The sequence below is a fragment of the Cygnus olor genome, chromosome 4 (assembly GCF_009769625.2).
Source record: "Cygnus olor isolate bCygOlo1 chromosome 4, bCygOlo1.pri.v2, whole genome shotgun sequence".
Classification (NCBI taxonomy): domain Eukaryota; kingdom Metazoa; phylum Chordata; class Aves; order Anseriformes; family Anatidae; genus Cygnus; species Cygnus olor.
In genome coordinates, this window is record NC_049172.1 from 36,342,482 (window position 1) to 36,356,407 (window position 13,926).

Here is a 13,926-nt window from a genome sequence, read left to right on the forward strand (position 1 = left end):
GGCGGCGGCAGCAGCGGGTCACCTCTGCGCGGCCGTGCCCTGCCGCGCCGCTACCGAGCCACCCAGGCAGCGGCAGAGGCGGGTCAGCCGGCCGGGAAGCCGGCGGCGTGCAGCGGTGACATTGGGAGGAGGAGACTCGCCCGAAGGCGGCGCCGCGGGGCAGGAGCGCCGGTGCCCGCGGCGGGCGGGAGCCGCGACCCGCCCTCGCTGTGGCGGCGGCGGGGCGGGCGAGCCGGGCTCCCGGTGCCGAGGCGCCGAGCCCTCGGTTTCCTCCCGCTGCCGCCGCGCTGGAGGCTGCGGGCTATAAATAGCGGGCTGCCGGCCGCCGGCCGCCACACGCGCGCAGGCAGCGGCGGAAAGTGCCCCGCCGGGCGCCACCCCCCCTGCCGCCCGCCGCCAGCCAGGTAACGCCGCCGGGGGCAGGCCGGGCCGGGCTGGGCGCGGGCGGGGCGCGGGCGCTGTTTCCTCCTCTCCCCGCCGGCTTCTGGGGTGCAGGGAGAGCTCCGGAGCCGGGCTCCGTGCCGCCGAAGTCCCTCCCTTTGCAAGTTTCTTAAGGTTACAGCCCGCCAGGCGTGCGGGGAGCCGGCGGAGGGCGAGGGAGCGCTCGTCGGGGGTGGCCGCCGGGCTGGGCGGGGGGCACCGGGGGCTGGGGCAGGGTGCGGAGCCGGGGCTGGCGGTAACTTCCCGGGGAGCGCCGCCGGGGAGCTCCGCGCCTCCTCCTCCTGCTGCTGCGGGCGGCTCTGCCCGCCCGGTGCCGCCGTGCCTGGCCTGGACCGGCAGCCCCGGTCCTCCGGGGAGGCGTTGGGGGGCTCCGCGGGCGTAATTCGGGAGGGTTGTCCGTCGCGGTCGGGGTGCTGGGCGAGGGACAGGCGCCGTAGGAGCCTCTAAGGGGTTAATTTTGGTCGAGTGATTGAGCTACAGGGTACCCATCCCCATCTTGCGAATAACAGCATCTACCGAGGTGTGATGGAAACCACAGGGAAGGTATTGCGGGGGAATAAGTTGGGCAGAGTTGGAACTTGAAATGCTGTCGGCCTGAAAAGAAAGGGACCGAGGGGTGGGAAGGAACGGCATGTAATTTCTGAGCTGCGATCGAGCAGGGTGCTTGCTCTTTCCCCCAAAATAATACACGGATTTTTGAAGCGTGAACGGCAGAGCTTGTGCTTAGCTGTTTGCCAGGTGCCTAAAGCTAACCCAGTGCCTAATTCAAAAATAATAATAAAGAGATAAATAATAACAGCACCAAATCTTTGTGGAGCTATGTTTTTATCTGTTGTGAAATTAATTTATCTAATGCTTCCATTCTTTTTCACCAGAGGAATTGTCTACTTGTCCATTAATGATGTGTTAAAATATATATACCAAAATCAGGCCATATGTACGCATTTTGAATCCAGCTTTGATTCTCAAAAATGAGACTAATTTTCAGTCTTCACTGGTTTACAGGCACCCTCTATCTATATTTAAGAGATGTCTACATAGCAAAAATGATAAGGGAAAGCGTCTGTATTTCTCAGCCTGCATCAAGGCAGGAGTTTATGTAAAGAATTGGCTATTAATAAAGCCTTATATTCAGATAAGTATTTTACAAGCGTGGTAGCCTTTGAAAGGGCAGTGTTTCATTCGATTTTTATTCTGTGATGTTTTATTTTTTGTTATTAATTCTGAACTAGATTTAAAGAACTGTGGATATCCTAGGTTTTTGTCCTGTGCACCTGTATATTCAGTGGGGTTTGTGCATGCGAGTCCTCATTACTGGAACTATCCAAGCAGCACTGAATGCTGTTTGCTTCCCACGTTCTGATAATTACACGAATATTAAAATACTAGTCACAAGGTTAATATGAGCAGAAATTAGTCCTGTGAGATTTTTACAGCTCTGATGACATTAGTGGGAGCATGGGGCAGTGTTACTACTTTACAGTTCCTGTTCTTGCCTTTTTTTTTCTTCATTTTGTTTCTCTTCATTTTTTTCCTCTGCTTTCTGACAGAGTTTCTACAGTGCTGAAGATTGAGTCTTTTAAAAATCAAGCTTTTCTTTTGCTGGTTATTTTGGTCTTCCTAAGTCTTAGAGTTCCAATTCTCCGTGGGTTCTTCCAACCTTGTTAGTGCTGCCGATCTCTTTTGCCCTGGCCTCTCTGCAGAGCCATATCTGTGAGGCTGCCTTAGTTTTCAGACCAAAGAGTTCTGCCTTCCTAGGGGTAAGGGATACTGCTCTGAGTGGTTTGACTGTTGCCTATTGGTTTGACTGTTGCCTCCTGGACATAGGAGGCTGGAAGGTAGTTGGCAGGTGAAATAACTGTTTGAATAGGCCTAGGCCTATATTCCCTAAGGGTTTTGACGAAAAGTAGTGGGATTGATATGTCTGATGAATTATTTAGGTTGTTACAGATTCGTATTTTTAGTGTAGGACTTCTGCACAGAAATACGAAAAAAAATACCTTTTGGACCTGTATAAAAGATAACTTGCAAAGAGAGGCAAGCGGGAAGGTGGGCAATTACTCCCAGCACTGACATCTCTTCACAATTTATGATAACTTGTATTAGTGTTCCTTAACTCTTGGGCAGTTAGATATTTTTCCCTTCAGTAATTTAAATTTTCACAAGCTTTGCAGCACGCCATATGCTCTGTGACTGATGAAAATTTTTGGGAATGACTAGTCTGGTTCAAATAACTACCTATTGATTATTTTTTTGTGTTACGTTAATATTTTGTTGTTACTGGTGATGAATGACAATTGTTGTTAATCACACTTTTGAGGAAGGATACCTTCTTGTAAAATCACCTGGATTGATATAAATCACATTCAATGAGATCCTCTTCCTTGGCTCTTAAAAAGAACTTGGAAATTCAAGACACCAAAATGGAGTGAGGGAGGGAGCAGCGCTGAAGTTTCATCAGGGAGAGCTGGCGGCCCTGGCCTCACCAAGCTCTTGGTTTTGCTTGCTGCTTGTCCAGGCTTTCGAGCCCTCCCCAGCTTCTTGATTTCACTTACAGACCTGTCAGTCTCTCTCCAGTTTTGTCCCGGATTCTATGTCTCGTCCTTCAGGAGCAGTCACAGTTGACTTTGCTGTTCCTGCCCTGAAGGAGTTTTTTTCTTAAGGGATGCCTAATTCTTCCTTAACTTTGCTAGATAAGGATCTGGTCAGTTAGTTTATCAGGCTGTTCTGGAGTTTGTAGTTGATTGGTTACAGAGAACCTAATCCAACCCTGAAAAGGCTGGCTGGATTGCGCAAGGTTTGTGTGTGGACTTTAGCTCATAAATGTCTTTGCGGTGATAGAGGACTTTAATTAGAAAGACTTGCTTGCCTTGATACAAAATCCAAGGTGGCAATACGAAAAAGGAGCTGAGGTTTGAATTTTGGTTTCTTGCTGTTTGGAAGCCTATGTTAAATGCTTGCAAGCTGAATGTTAAGAAGAGGAAGAAGTATAAATGAATGATGGAGGATTCTTTATTTTTTTCCCCATAATGTGCAAAGGTACATTCAGATAATTTGTCCAGTTCCATTGCAGATCAATTCAGGGAGGAGTTTTTTTCCCCATTTCTTCTATCATCATAAATTAACCGAAGACAGGTGCAATCTCAAACAGCAAACAAGATTCATACAATGCACAGTGCAATAAAAATTGCTGTTAGGAGACAGGATACAGTGCATTTCTTCCAAGTCTTGTGTACCTTTTTGGCAAGGTATACCAAGATAACATACTGACAAGTGAAGTGGGCATATTGCGCTACACATGGTATGTTTATTAATTTGTTTCAGGAGGGATTGAATAGAACAAATTGTTTTCCCTTACTCTGTAGATTTTTCAAGTTTACAATGATAACTTCACACTTTATCATTCTTACGCCTTTCAGCAATGAGTTTTCAAATGTTAGATGTCAATATCTGCAGAGGTACAGCTTAAAAATGTAGAGCAGTTTCTGCTTCCACGGTGTTTAACATTCAAGTTCTACAGAACTTGCCATTGTCCTGAATCCAGAAGAGATGGGGCAGGGGATGTTCCTTTCATTTACAGTAGTTTCAAGTCTGTAGCTGCAGGGGAGGTTAATATTGATTTCCATAGATAGGGATCCTAATAGGCTTTTTGCCTCAGCCTAACAAGCTAAGCCTCTTCCTCTTGTTGGTCCGTGAGTTTGCCTCGCAGGTTCATTTGGATTGTTTTTAGTGTTGAAGAAGGCTCTGTTTAATGAGAATTCCGAAGACAACATAAGCTAAAGGTGCTTACTCAACATAGTATGTGTCAAGCATGGTAAACAGGATGCTGTTTATCAAGTTCGTTTCTTTGACAGGCTGAATTAGTACTCTGTTAGTATGTGCTGTAGCATTAGAAATGAAAACTGTGTTTTCTTGGACTTTTTTTCTGCTCATTGTATATCTTTTTTTTCTGTGAAATTTTACCCTGTGCTGTGACCTCAGAGAAAACTTGTTCTGAGTATGGTAGTAAAGTCAAACTGCTTTGTCTGACTGGGGAGCAGAATTATTTAACAGCGTTTTTCTCCTGACCTTTTCATATATATAAAACAAAAACACTTTCATTTTTATTGTTTTGCTTAATTCTATTAGCTGTACACCTGCCAATGAGAGTTTCTTGCTTGCTGCAAGAATGTGAATTTGGCAAATAGAGTGAAAAATCTTAATAAGAGGCCTTAAGAAGACCAGCTTTTCTTGTAATTATAAGGGGTAGATGTATAATGGAAAATTAAGAGAGAGAAACTCTTGTGGGAAATAAGCTTTTATTGTATTTTGACAGTTTCTCATGTACCATCAGGTTTTTGTATTGTTTAGTTATTCATTATCTGTGATCTTGGCACATTACAGCAATGCTAGTAGGATGCACTGTACTTAAGGTGCTTATTTCTGTTAAGAAAATGACTCAGAAACATGAAAATGGGTATAAATGTCTATGAGCTAAATGTGACTTGGTATCTTGTGTATTTACTGCTGTGCAAATGGAGCATTAATCAGAGCGCATCAACGCGCTGGTATTGTACAGCGTTTCTATTGCAGCAGTAACAGCGCGACTTTGCCTGGGTTTTGTTTGCGTCGTGTATGTGTATACAGTTAAAGGCAAGTAGGAACTGAGTTTTATAGGATAAAATGATTTTCTCTGCTGTAGTGACGTAGTTGGAGTAAGTCTTTTTAATGAGTTGGTCCAGTTTACACCTTGGATGAAAACAGAATTTGTTAAACAGAATAGGAGCTACTCTATTAGATGTTGAGAATAAGGTTTCCTCTTTTAGTAGTTAAAAAACCAAACCAAAAAACCAAACCTTTCTGATTGATGAGAATTATCATAAATTTTCTAATTAATAATCAGGAAGTTGGAGTGCGTATGAGAAGTGCCCTCCAGCTTTAGCCAAGTGAGCCCCCCCACCAAATGCAGCTAGAGCACGACACCACCTCTGGAACTTGTGTGTTGCTGTCTGTCACGATACCATTCGTGTGGCTTCTGTAGGACGGCTGCGTGATGTAGCCTCGCTGTGTTAGCTGGAAATGGCACTGTTGGCTCGGTGGGGGAAGCTGATCATCAAGCCAACTTCCCTGCAGTCCTGCACAGCAGCCCGTTCCGCAAGAGCAGTGTGATCGACCTCATCTGGCAGTGATCCAGTGATTAAACCTTGGAGTAAAGGTACAGGGAGTAAATGATGAAGCAACACCTGGTTTAAAAAAATACGTTGAAATAATCACTCTAAATCTAGACCTGCTATTGAGAAATACTGTTTAATTTCATCTGTAGTTTCTATAAAAGCACAGATGCCAAACCTGTGTTAATTTAGTTTTCATTTGGGGAATCTACATGAAATGTTTTTCCAAATGAATCATATCTGATGATTATTTAGCCACCGAGTTGAAAATATAAGTATATAATTTTACTTTGTTGCATTTCTAGGCTTTTTTTTTTTTTTCTTTCTTTTCTGCTGCTGGTGTCAGATATCTTTTTAGGTTTTGGTCCTAGACACGTGTTGTTTAAGCTGGTTATTGTAGTCTTATCCTTCCAGCAATTGATAGTTTCCAAGTAATAAAAACAAAAACGGTGTCTGCTATTTTTATGGAAGTTACTTGGTTTTCAGTACCTCAGGTGCTGATGGTCTGCTGGAAGCTTGGAACATACGAGGACAGTCTACGCTAGGTGGCAGTGCAAAATACGAAGAAGCTACAAGTCATTTCGATTCTTAAACCCAGCAGAAGCTACCCCTCGCGTGGCTCACTTTGTAGCTCTGCATGTTTTTGCTGCATGTACTCTTGTAAAATATAAAGTCACTTATTTTTCACTATCTAAATTTGTCTTGAGTTTACTTTGTTCAACTAAGAAAATGTTTATGCAGCTGCCGTAAGCGCACTGGCATATTGTAAATGCAGTCTAGAGTTTAATCTTTGTTAACTTGCTTGTGCGTTATTTATTGCTTAGGCAAATCAGGTGTATAATTTGAAAGTGTCTAGTATTTTAAAAGTAGGGCAAAAGCATCAACTGATGAAACTGTTCAATAGATGAGACTTCATTTTGATATTTGGTATCTCTGTTAGAGCTATTTATCATTTACATAGAAAAACCTAGCAAGGATATATTTTTTTAATTATTTTTTCATAAAACAAATTGAATTGTCCATAATCTCCAGGGTGAATTACTGATGGCTAATTGCAGGTACTATTACAGGTTATTGCCTATCCTGTACAGGAAGTATCTGCATGTGTGTGAAATTACATATATAAAATCAATCACCATGATGTCAGTCATCTTTAAATGGTATGATGTATTTGACTCAAAAAGCCGAAATGTCTCTTAATGTTATTCAAGCATTACAGGGGGTTTTCAGTGAGAATGGGGGTTAGGACTGATGCTTCGGAGCAAAATGCATCCTCTGTTAGTGTACCTTAGAGTGCTTTCCAAGTTTCCTTAAGCAGTGTCTGATAAATTCGGATCAAGATGGAGAAAAGAATGTTTACAAGAAACTTTTAAGTCCGTTTTTGTACTGTCAAGATGTGGTAGCCTAGAGATAGGTTTCCCCACTGAAGCATAGAAAGCAAGAGGGATCAGAGGACCCAACCTGTAAAGGTTCTGTGCAACTGTTCAACTTCTTTGTTATATATTTGCAAGTAAAATCAGAAAGCAGTCTGATGTAACACCATCAAAGCTTTACATTTTAATAAATTGGATTTTCTTTCTCTGACCAAAAAAGAGAAGCCTAGTCACAATAGTGTCTTTGTAACTGCGTACTGGAAAAAGCAAAGCTGTCCACGTGCTGGGATTATTCAGTATACTCTGGCTGTCAAAATATACATGTAAACATATGTAGCACTTTGCACTAAAATTAATCAGTAATTGATCTGGTGGCAAATTAGGCAGACTGTAAATATAATTCATGAGATGCTGAATATGTTTGAGGAAGTATTATCAGAAGTGGGAATTTAGTGAAATAGCGCCTCATTTTAAGTAGAAGATGGAAAAGTACTATAAAACAGTAACGCTTCCCTTTTCTTGCTTTTCTGCTGCTACTATAATGCTTTTCACACAAGAAAACATCAGGTACCACCCGTACCTGTATTATCAGTATTTTGTAGATGATGTGCAGGATTCACCAGCAGAAAAAGCAGATGTTCCAATAACCCCGTGCTTGGAGTCATACTGCATATGTGTATATGGGTCTTTGGGTGACACAGGGAGTAGTGCCCCCAAACTTTTATGTAGTCTTTTTAAAATTCAACTTTAACTTGCATCTTTCATTCGTTGCGGTGAAGGAAACTTTGTGTAATGTCTGCTTGGCAGCTTGGATTCTTAGTTGTCGCTTGAACTCCAAGTGTAAGCGTAGGTACCAAACCTCAGTTCTGATCTGTTTGGCTCAGCAAACAGAATTTTTTTTTTCGGTTGTTTTTCATCAACATTCTTAATGGAATGGCAAGCTGTGGCAAACTTGCACAAATGAAAAAGCACGATAAACATCAGGGTATTCAAAATAATAATAATAAAAAAAAAGTTGTGGGTGCTTATATTAATGTGAATAGGAGTTTTCCTACAATTTGCAGCTGAAGACTGGTCTAAAGAAGCACGGGAACCTGACAAAAGCATTCTGTGAAGTTATCAACTGACTCACAGGGTGAAAGGAATACAGACGCTGATGCAAGATTAAATGACAGTCTTTGAAATTTATTTTAAACCCGTATAAAAAGTATTCCAGAAATAAACTGTCTGATGCCGTGTCCAATGCTCTCACCTCCAACCGTGATCATGGGAAACTGAAATCCCTTTGTCCCGTTTGCTATAAAGACTGAGGAGGCTTGATCTGTGCAGGTGTGACGGTCTCAGTCCTGGTTGCTTTTTTCTGGTGTGTGTAATGTAATTTTTAAAAATATATTTTAGCCTGAAGGACTGTCATCAGGATTGCAGGTATATTTATTCTGGGCTAGCACTGGGCTATAGTTTGAGGTCTACCCATTTATTCTCTAAAATGTTGCTCCCGAGAGCGAGCCTCATGGCTGTTGAAGTGCTGTAGATGCTACCGCGTGTCCTGCCCATTAGCATGCTGTGTGATCAAAAATACATGAGGCTGCCAAAGTACCCCTTTAAGTTTATTCTTCTTGCTAAAGTGATGTTACGAGGGAGGTAGATTTTTTTTTTTAATGTCCACTTTTTGTCTGTGTGACTGTAGGTACATCTTTCTTCTCTGTTACCCGTGGTCATTGGTGCAAAGTGGAGGAAATACTAATCCTGCAAAGGAGGGGCCAAGTCCCAGATTAATGTAAGCAAGCAGAGGCTCAGGAACTCCGGGGAACAAGTCCCTTCTCTCCTGAGGAGAGGGGAAGAAGGGAAGCCAACCCACCTCGAGTTCTGCACCTGTGCTTCTAGTACAGCCAAACCTTGCACAGGTCAGCTATTTCATTTAAACAGATCTGAGGGTTGTTAAGGAACATGTTACAACTGTTTCCATGTTACTAGGAGAGGATACATTTATAATAATTATTTAAAATACCTAATTCAGCATGTGCTCATCTTCTTGAGCAGATTGTCCTAGAGTTATCTATGATATTTATTAAGATTCATATCAACAACAACAAGTAAACACAAAACAGTTGTGCTCTTTTTTCAAAGGAAAAATTATGGTTACTCGTTTCCAGTTCGCTGAAATAACCTTACCAGTCAATTTTGGTACATTACAGTGGAATGACATACTTGAGCATTTTTCCTGAAGCAGTGATCTACTTTTTTCTCCTCTATCTGATCCACTTCATCAAAAAAAACATAGTTCAGGTAAAGTGGGATTTTACTTGAGGTTTGTGGCTACATCTTTTTTGTTAATAATAATAAAAAATGCATAGCTCTGTCCTCATGAACTGTTCCAGTTCAGGGGAAAAGCAAAAACAACAACACAAACATATGTGACTTTGGACTATTTTATTTAAATTACTGTTTTATTTAAAATACTGGTGAAGATCTAGCCCACGCCTGTGGGAATTTGTGTTCTTGTCAGATACCTTTTCAGTTCTGAAAAACATCAGCTTTGAGGGTTTATTTTTGTGTTCTGAAAGACCAATGTCTCCCACTATAGTTTGAAGGTTAAGGCAGAAATATTGAAATCCAATTATGAAGTGCAAGAATACTGAAAATATAGCAGAAGATGTATTTTTAGGCAATTTTAAAAGACAATACCAGCCAGTCAGTTATGACTCCAGTTTTTCATCTCTGTATTTGGAGCAGCATTTTAGCTTTACATCCGGATGATTTGTTGGTTCTGCTGTGGGAAATAACTCAAAAGAGCCTTTGTTGTACAGTCAGCAATGTCACACATCTCTCACCTCCCCGAAGTGATGGGAGCTGGTTTTGACCCCGTTTGCGGTGCTGTAAGTTCACTGAAGCTTGTGGAAGCACTCTGAGATCTTGGCCTTTGGTTTTGTTTTCCAAAACAGTTTTCAGTTTCTTAGGTTAGTTTAAAAAATTACTAATAATGTCACCCCTCTGGTGTTGATTCTGGGAATGCACAGAAGGGACAGGATAGTCAGAGGGAGACAGCAGTGCTGGTACCTTGGAAGCAAGCATGGGATCCCATCTTGAAAACCCTCTTTGGGCTGAGGCTCAGACTCGTGTGTAGGTCAAACGTACTGACACTTTGACAGGAGAGGTAAGATGACTCTCTGTGGGAATGACAGTGAGGAACTGGAGGAGAGCTTGTGTCTGCAGAGCAGGCAACCTCTGGGGAGCCGTAAAAAGGTTGTTTAGTCCCTGTGTGTGTTGAGAGAACTTCAGTGCGTCCCAGGGGATGACGAGCTTACTGCCTCCTCATGTTTGCTTGTGAGACCGATTCCCTTGGTGAGGAGGGAACGCGACAGGGTGCGTTTGGGTCATGGAGGGTCTCTGGTGTCTTTAGTTTGGATTTGTGAAGATCTGGCAAAAAACATTTTTGGTTCTCTCTTACTGTTTACGTTAGTGACAACAATGTTCCATATTCTTTGTGTTTTGCATTGTTCGTACAACGTGAAACACGGAAATCAGGCGTTCTTATCTGTTGGCTTCTTTTGCCTGCCCAGGGAGGTGTCCTGGCTTTGCAAGGTCTCTAATGCCTCCTTCCTGGACACCTAATGGGAAGCTTTCAGATCAGGACTTTGAAATTATTCTGCAGTGGTAGTCCTGGTGGTTATCTGGGAGATGAAAAGATTCAGGTTAGTTCTAATTTGTTCATAATAACTCGTTCGTTTCAAGTCTGAAGGAAGATGCAATGTAAGTTGTATTTAGAACTACTGTTGGTCAAGTGGACCTTGGACTAATTTGAAATCTATTCCCGTGTACTGTTCAGCTCTCAGATTTTATTTATTTTTTTAATGAAAGGTGCACATGGTTATTTTTGGAATTTAATAAGAACTATTCAGTGTGTCTGTGTTCATTAGTGAAGAAAGCTGTGGTATGTCACAGACTTTGAGTTAACTTGTTCTCTTAATACAGTCAGTGATACTGTTTTTTGCTGTTTTTTCACGTGCTGATCTTTCAGCTAGTTCTATTTCTGTTCAAGTAATGTTGTCTCCATTCTATCCCAGTGAAGGATACTCATAGCTTTCAGACCTAGTTGTCATCATGCCCAAGCTGCTTACAGGACCAGACAGTGTAGGCAAGGACCTGGAGTTGAGGTGGGAGTTGAGTGCAACTTGCCCTGCTCTTCGTGGTAGGATTGTCTGCATCTGACAGTTGATAGAATCAAACCAGTAAATTAAAATTCAGATCTTGTAGTATCTATAGGTGGGAAGTGTCTGTATATAAGTGTAGGTCATAGACTGCAGTGGACCAGGTAAACACAGTATAAATAAATTTAAACTATATACTTGAAATTAAGACTGCTGTAATCCATTGACCTAAATATGATCATACGTGAGGGGGATAGAAAGTGCAAGTACCTGACAGAGATAGACAGACAGATAATACTTTGTTTGCTATGCCACACAAAAAAGAAATGCCTTAAAAGAATTACCAGGCAAGGAGGAGATAATTAAACCATCAAACACAGGGAATTTCACGGCCATTGTGGGTAAACAACTCTGGCTGCTCCAGGCAAGGGACCGACTTAATTAAAAAAAAAAAAAAAGAAAGGAAAAAAAATCTAATTTAGTCAACCCTTTTCTCAATGAAATATGTTGGAAAACCATTAGTCTTTCTACAGAGATTAACACTGCCTACGAGTGCAACAGAGTTTAGAAAGGGAATGTTCTGGACGTTCTTTGGCATTACTTTAAAAATGTATAAACAGTATGTTACTCAAAAGTTATTTTTTATCTTAACTAGCTGGTGCTTTGTTCCTTTTTTCATCATAAAATATTTAACTTACTTGTCCTTTTCTAAATAAGGAGAAAGTGGAGACCCATAGCAAGGACTGCGTTCTCTTTTTGATTCTGGAGATAGCAGTGTTGTTTACTGGAAGATAAATAACTTATGATGTGTCTACTAGTACTTACTAGGTAGTCCGCAGGTGAAAAACTACCTTTTCTCTCAGTTGCTCTTGATGATATATAGCTAATTAAACTTTGTTTTTTTCTCAGTTCTACCAGTATGTCTAACAGAATACATTTTTCTTGAAGAAAAAAGCCTTATCTCATTTATGGATAATGATAGATGTAATGAAATAGGGACTGTTAGAAAATATGTTTAGCTATTTAAAAATGAAGGGGGGGAAAAACCCTCAAAACTCTTTTGTATTAATTGATTTATCTAGTTACAGCAGCCAGTGGAGTGTGTGTTTGTTTATATACTGCTCCTGTGGTTTTAAATGCAGGAAAGGAGAGCAGGGAGGAGAGGCAGGGGGGGTTTTGAAGCTCTGTATGCAGAGTGTAGTCTCAGTAGGTATGATTCCAGGTCCAGGGCTGTTTAACACTGAAAATATTCAAAGAAATTCACAGATTATTAAAAACCTGTTTTTTGGGGGGCTGGCCTCTGGATAATGTCTGAGTGAGCTGGAGCAGTACATCATCTCGTGCAAACGGTTCGCACTGGGTTACCCAATTCATGATGGTGTGGATGCTGCCTTGGCTGCAAGCCTTGCCCTGTCAGTTATTGCGCTGCCACTCGAACGTATTCATTAGCCCATGAGAAGCCTGTGCAGATGGCAATGCCTGGATTGTCCATGGAAACCCTCAGTTGCTTGAGTGAAGATGAGTGTTGGTGCAAGTTTGTGAGGCTGGGCTGGAACTAGGGCTGCTAAATCTAAAACTTTAAAATCACCATTAACCTAAAATCAAAATGCATCAATGTAATACTTTAAGCCTTCATTCTGAAATATTTCTACTTGTGCTTGGCTTCCTAATTTGTTACTGAATGTATGATGTGATATTTGCAAATAGTAGCGTTACTTTAAAAAATTACTGTTACTGGTATATTTAGATGCATTAGTCACTGACTTTTACTATAGTTGGGAAGAAGTTAGAGCTGAGCTGTCCAGGCTCATATGGAGTGTTCATGTATAAATGAATGTATTTAAAGGGCACCAAGGGAGAAAACGCAGGCATGCCAGGGATACCTGTGAAACCAAAAGGAAGAAATCAACGTTCTCATGAGAAACGCGTACCGCTTACAATAAATTAACAGTATGTAATGAGTTTTCCTGTTTTGTCTAGTTGTACTACGGCCTTGTGCCTCTGACATGATATTGTAAATGCTTTGAATTGGATTGTGTGCAGGTGTTTATCAGTGGGGCAGTGATTTTTGATAATAGCGGCTAGATTCAGCTTCCATTTCATGTTATTACAAGGAAGTTATTTAATCCATTTTTTATTTTTGCAAGTAATTTTACAATATTACTTTCAGTTGGGAATTTAGCACTTAAAATGTGAATATTCTTAATGTTAAGAGTAATATTAAGGACCATTAATATTTAATTCAGTGTTATAAGAAATAGCATATGATCATTTTTGCAAATGAGGTAGGTAAGAAATCTCTCATAATGCCATAATTTTGGTGCTTATTGATTGCTCCCTGCTTAATGAGTAGAGCATGACGTCTTCCTTTTTATGTGTCTGCCAGAAGTTAGATTACATTGGAACTAAATAAACACTAAATCACAGTGAATTCAGATTGAGACCCATATTTGTTGATTTTTAAATTACCTTAATCCTGAGAAAATTGAAAGTTCTCATCTGTGTCAGTGCTACAGTGAGCTCTGGACTGGCACGGTTCTTAATTCTGCACTAGTGTGTCCCTGGCACTTGATGTTTTACAGCTCTGTTCATCATTTGTAGAAGCAGGACATCGGGTGACAGTCATCTTGTTCAATGTATGTTCCTAAGAACCTCACGCTGCAGAGCAGTTTGCTGGTCAACCAACTGGTGACCAAACTAGAACAGAAGGTTCAGATCAGACCAAGAAATTGACCCTGATTAAGGTCTTCAGTTTTAAATCTTTATCCATATTAAGAACAGAACAGGTTGGTGGTTTTCAGACCAAGTCTTGCT

The 13,926-nt window shown here is 41.3% G+C and overlaps 1 protein-coding gene across 3 annotated transcripts in view; it reads left to right on the forward strand.

Annotated features, from left to right (window-relative positions):
• The first annotated feature begins 326 nt into the window (after nt 1–326).
• INPP4B (inositol polyphosphate-4-phosphatase type II B) overlaps nt 327–13,926 on the forward strand; it is a 347,812-nt gene continuing 334,212 nt past the window's right edge. For all 3 annotated transcript variants that reach the window (XM_040554780.1, XM_040554781.1, XM_040554778.1), the window contains exon 1: nt 327–404. The gene's annotated coding sequence lies outside the window, so the exon portion shown is untranslated. The remainder of the gene's footprint in view (nt 405–13,926) is intronic.